Source organism: Gossypium arboreum, chromosome 12 (genome assembly GCF_025698485.1).
Source record: "Gossypium arboreum isolate Shixiya-1 chromosome 12, ASM2569848v2, whole genome shotgun sequence".
NCBI classification, from domain to species: Eukaryota; Viridiplantae; Streptophyta; class Magnoliopsida; order Malvales; family Malvaceae; genus Gossypium; species Gossypium arboreum.
In genome coordinates this window covers 58,210,581-58,216,465 of record NC_069081.1, presented here as the reverse complement: position 1 = coordinate 58,216,465, position 5,885 = coordinate 58,210,581, and the positions used below count along the sequence as shown (strand labels likewise).

General features: G+C 37.1%; 1 non-coding gene across 1 annotated transcript; it reads left to right on the top strand.

The window, feature by feature from the left end:
- The first annotated feature begins 2,526 nt into the window (after positions 1-2,526).
- Positions 2,527-2,633, top strand: LOC128285777 (small nucleolar RNA R71). The gene has a single exon (XR_008276327.1). It is a non-coding gene; the product is annotated as a small nucleolar RNA R71 (small nucleolar RNA).
- Positions 2,634-5,885: the final 3,252 nt, after the last annotated feature.

Below are 5,885 nucleotides of genomic sequence, written 5' to 3'. Positions count from 1 at the left end.
CTATCTTCCTGAGCAACAGTCACCAAATTATTTATAACTGGAGCTACAAAACTCCAAATCAATTGCCGTAAAATTTACCTGAATATAGACTCATATATCTTTTATCCATAAAATTTTCAGAATTTTTAGTTTGTCCAATCAATACCAGATTTTTCTTAAAGTTTCCCCCTATTTCACTGTTTGACTAATCTGACCACCCTTTATTACGAATCAAATTTCTAATTGTACAGAAGTCAAAATATGTTCTCGTTGATTTCATTTGAAACTAGACTCATTAAGCTTTAATTAAATAGTTTATTCATCTTCTAACTCCACTCTCACAATTTATGGTGATTTTCCAAAATCACTTTACAGCTGCTGTCCCGTTCAGATTTATTACAATATACTAAATCACAACTCTTTGCATTCATATTATTAACCAAATATAGTTATGCAACCAAAACACAAATCATATATACCTTGTAATAGGCATATCAAAATAACTCCAACCATGATCGGATATAACCAAATTTAAACATGAAAATTAAGCCATTTTCGAACTCCTATACTAAATCAATACATACCAAAAGCTAATTTTTACATATCCGTCAACTTGAACCTAAAACCATAACCGAATACTCAAGTACATATTATCTATTCTATTATTACAATTTATACACATGTGGCTAAAACAAATTGAACCATTTTGAACACAAATATCAACTAAAAATACAACCATTTCCATATGTATATTTTACTCATGCAAAGACCATAACCGAATCAACCATAGATACCACCCAAATCATAATTTTTTTTTTTAACACACCTAACTACTCAAAATCAACCTTTCATACACTCATATCTAATATCATAGGTAATGCAAAATGTTCAAATTCAACTAAATTTAAAGATTTAACCTTCATCATTTTAATTAATCACTACCTATTCTTCAAAACTTCAAATACAAGGTAATTAACACATATACTCATTTTATTTTATTCCCACCATGACCGAAAGCTCAAATTCTCCCAAAACTCAAAATTTTAACATGGGTTGAAATAAGAACTTGATAACTAACTTAAAAACAACTAAAATTTTAAGAACTAATAAAAATTCTTATCTTGATTTAAGCCTATGGTAACCGAATGAAGTTTTCTCCCCTTTCCTCTCTTACATTTCGGCCAAGAAGAACAAAGGTGAAGCTTTGTTTTCATCACCCATTTTCTTTTATTAATTCATTACTAAATTAAAATTATAAAGCCATTATAATTAAATAATACATATATTCTATATAACATATCATCATGGCCGGCCACTACCTAAATAAAATGAATATTTGACATGCAAGTCCATCCTCTTTGTCACATGCATTAATAGGCCACTTAAGATTAACCTATCACATTTCAGAATTTTCTCACATAAATCCTATTTAATAATTTCACATACAATTGACCAAATTAAAACATGAAACTTTCACACGTGCATGTACACATACAGTAAGCATAGATTATAACGGTTAATTATTTTTATGACTCGGTTTTGTGGTCCCGAAACCACTTTCCGACTAGGGCCAAATTAGGGCTGTCATAGTTTTTGCTTAAGTTCATTGTTTACCTTAATACCCTCATATTCTGCTGGTCTTGGGGAGGGTTAATTGGAACTCAGTTCAGTTTCTATATCAAAATTATCATCCCCCTCCTCTCCTTAGGCAAGACACAGTTCCAACGTGTCCTTATGTATGATTTCTTGAAAAGAATCTTGACTAGCATGATCAATAGAGTCAATAAAATAACATAAGTCATCCTGTTCCCTGGAAAATCTCATGGCATCATAATTTTTAAAGATAATCTCTTCATCACCTACTCTAAGTACCAATTTACCATCACCGACATCAATAACAGCCCTAGCAGTGGCTAAAAAGTGGACGACTTAAGATTAAAGGTACTTCAACATCCTCATCCATGTCAAGCACAATGAAATCAACCGGGAGTATAAATCTACCTACTTTTACAAGTACATCCTCTATAATTCCCCTAGGATATTTAACAGATCTATCAGCTAATTGAATACTCATCCTAGTGGGTTTAGGTTCACTTTTTTCTCTTGCTAGTGAAGTTTTTGTTGGAAGCCTGAAAGATGTTGTGGTCTCTGATTTCCTTGGCCTCTCCATGAAAAATTTGGGTGGTTTCTCTAACCTACATTGTAAGTGTTATTATAAGGATTATTGCTCGTTCCACCTCCATTTGTATTGCATTGCATTACTGGGTGAACCTGTGAAGAGTTAAGTAAACCATCATTTTTTTACTCAAAAGTTCTACCTGATTAGAGAGCATGGTGACCAAATCAGCGTTAAAAATGTCGGCTGCTTTCGTTGGCTTTGTCCTCATGACTTGCCACTGATAATTATTCGGTGACATCTTCTCTATAAATTCATAAGCCTCCTCAGGAATCTTATTATTGATAGTCCCACCAGCAGCTGTATCAATCATCTGTCTAGTCGAAGGATTCAGGCCATTGTGAAATGTTTGAACATGCAACCATAAAGGTAACCCATGGTGAGAGCACCTTCTCAATAGGTCATTGTATCTCTCCCATGCATCATAGAGTGTCTCTAGATCCATCTTTACAAAAGAAGTTATATCATTTGTAACACCCCAAACCCGGCCTGGACGTTATGACCGGATCTGATGCTCCACATTGATGCGTTCAAAACATTCCGTATTACTTAGTTTGGAAAAGCTGAGTTGGTGTTGTAAAGACACTTTTAAAGGTAGGTTAAAGTGAATAGAAGTCATGCACCGGTAGGAAACCGGAAAAAGAGGAGGTGAGTCCGTTGATTGCTTAAGTACCAAGCTCTTCCGGATCCAATCCTAGACATGCACACCACCATTGCCACACTCTAACATCTCGTATAATTTTGAGAAAATCGTTTGATTATGTCCGTCTTAAGAAAATGTTTAAGTTGAAAACGTTTGTTTAAAATATTTATTTCCTTGGAAAAACATTTACTTTATGGAAACTTTGCGGCGTCATCGTGATCTTTTAAAAATCAAGTAGTTTTTATAAAAGCGAACCCTAGTGCTAACAGTTTAATAATCCCCAAAATAAAAATAATTAAAAAAGCGGCCTTATTACAACTTTAAACATAATAAAAATAAAATAATCCAAATTAAATGCTAAACTTATTTAAAATTGGCAATCCATCTTCATGGCCACTCTGAATCCCTTGACTCAAGTCCACCAACTAGGGCTCACCGCAAGGAGGGAAGAGGAAGGGGTGAGTTTGGAAAACTCGGTGTATACAAAAACCCATCCAAAGCCCAATTCAGCTCGAGCCCATTGGGCCTAAGCCCTATTCAGATAACAAGACACGAGAGGTCAAGCCCTTTTCGAATCTGATAGCAAGGCCTTAGCCCTTTTACATAACAGTGTGGCCCATAGGCCCGTTCGAGAACATGAGTATCAAGAAATAATGAATGCAAGCCCATCCGGGAGACTACTCAACCCACCAACCGCTACATTGCCTGCACCAGCCCTACACACCATGTGGGGAATATCTCAACCCACCCACCCTACACACCACAGTTGCAAAGAACGCTACTCAAATTCGGTCGGTTGAGGCAAAGCCTCCAAGACGTGGATGAACCACTTTCAAGATACTTCCTCCATTAATACCCCAACCCCATGCAGCAGATATTAATAAAAGCATATCATGTAAAATACAACATTGATCAATCATGCGTTCACCAATTTAAAACCCTAGGGTATATCGGTAATTTTGCTCTTTAGGGGTAATTTGGTAATTTTGCTCTTTAGGGGTAATTTCGTGATCTCGCTCTTGCACAAGCTAATTCATAATTTTGATCGGTTTTATGCAATTTGATTCCACCATCTACCTAATGTGCTAATTTGCCCATCTCTTATCCATATTGGTCCAGTAAGCCCATTGGGCCCAGTTTTGGCCCATCAAGCCCCTTTTTCGAAATACGCTAAAGCATCACGCTGAACGTGCTTACCACCTTGCGGTGCGGATCTAACAATTCCTCTATGACCGAAAGCATTCACATACTTACATGACCATGAAATGCCGAATTTGACATTTAAACTTTTGCCGAATTGAACTAAGAAAGGGTGTTTAGACACACCGATTCATGACGGCGCTTACGAGATCCCTTTCGATGTCCTACAATTTATTAGCACAGTTCTTATTTAAAACCATAATCACTAAACCCCAAATCTTACTTATCCATGATCGAACCATATCCCTAAAACCTTTGAAACCTTACCTTTTGCCAAAATCGATAGTTAGCTCGAATCAGATTGCTCCAATGAACCACGCCTTAGATTCAATGCTTAAGAAGACTCTAGTCACCGAAAGAAAACATCGATTAAAGACTCTTAGAGCCATATGCCCAAATCGATGACCTCCCTAATTTTAGGGACTTGACTTTTCTTAACTTTGCAAAATAAGAACAAATCGAGATGATACGTACTTACCCTTACTCCCACTTGATTTCCACGCAATCTAGTGTAGATTTATCTATCAAACGACGGTAGAACTCGATTCCCCAAAGTCTTGAAGTTTCGCTATAAGCCCCCAAATCTATGGTTTTTCGCTTTTGTGTGATGAAAAAGATGATAATGTGGGGCTACAACCTTGAAGTAGAATTGCGATCGAGATCTAGGATTAAGAAAAGATAATTGCAAATTAATAAAAACAAAAGAACATAGGAGAACACGGCTTTGAAGAAATCGGCACAAGCAATGATCACAGATTTCGCTTTTATAGATTCGCAAAAGTATTGATGAATAGCAGGTGTAATGAATAGTTTTGAAGAAGAAGAAAGAAAAATAGAAGAAGAGGAATAGGGAGGTGGTAGTTTTAGGCTAGAGAGGAAAAAGAGAGGAAAAACAACCCTAAGGTGTTAAAGCGGAAGAAAACGGCACCACTCAATACCCTAAGTGCCAAATACTAACAACATAGCCCCTGCCGATTTTTCCTCTTCAATTCCCATAATTCGCCAACTCCTAGCCTCATCCAAATCCCTTAAATCTCTCCCTTATCCCTCCCGAATCCAAGCATTTAAACCGATCCAACTCTCCTTTAGCAGAATCCACGAACTCCAACACTTACCCTCCTACACTAAAAAATAAATGCATCTATTTGCCAACACAGGAATCGATCCCTTGCCTTCCCAAAGCTCCACACGCCACTTTTCTAGGAGCCTAGTGGCGTCACCCTTGCCACTTAACCAAGGCTCTTTTGTGATGCAATTTACCCATCACTCCACTTAAGGCCACTTAGCGTAACCCTAACTCCTAAGTCTAAAATTCCAAAAATTCAACTGGTTTTGGCCAACTCATGGGCCTTCTATAAGCCCATTTACCTACTCAAAATACTAATTCCACATCCAAATACAAAATTTTAAAAATCTTTACAAAATATTGAAAATCGCGAATAAACCCGAAAATCGGGATGTTACAACTCTACCCTCCTTAAAGAAATTTCGACCTCGAAATTTTACCTTATCGAAACAGCTTGAGGTATTGTTCTTTGCATAGCCTCCTCGATCTCTCCGGTAGCTTCCTCCTTGCCATGGTTTCTCCAAAGTACTTTCACTAGTGGAATTGATTTCCTTCTCAACATCTTGACGTCACGATCAAGTATTTGCATGAGTTCCTCTTGAAGGTTAAATCTGGTCAGTACTTCAATTTCAAAGAATCGGTATGATATGAGTTGGGTCGGATCGATACCGCCTCAACATGGATACATGAAAACGTCGTGGATACGATGCGATTCGTGGCAACTCTAGTCGATAAGCCCTTGGTCCAACCCGCTTAACAACTCGGTAAGGCCCAATAAACCGTGGGCTCGACTTACCCTTCTTACCAAATCTCAAAATTTT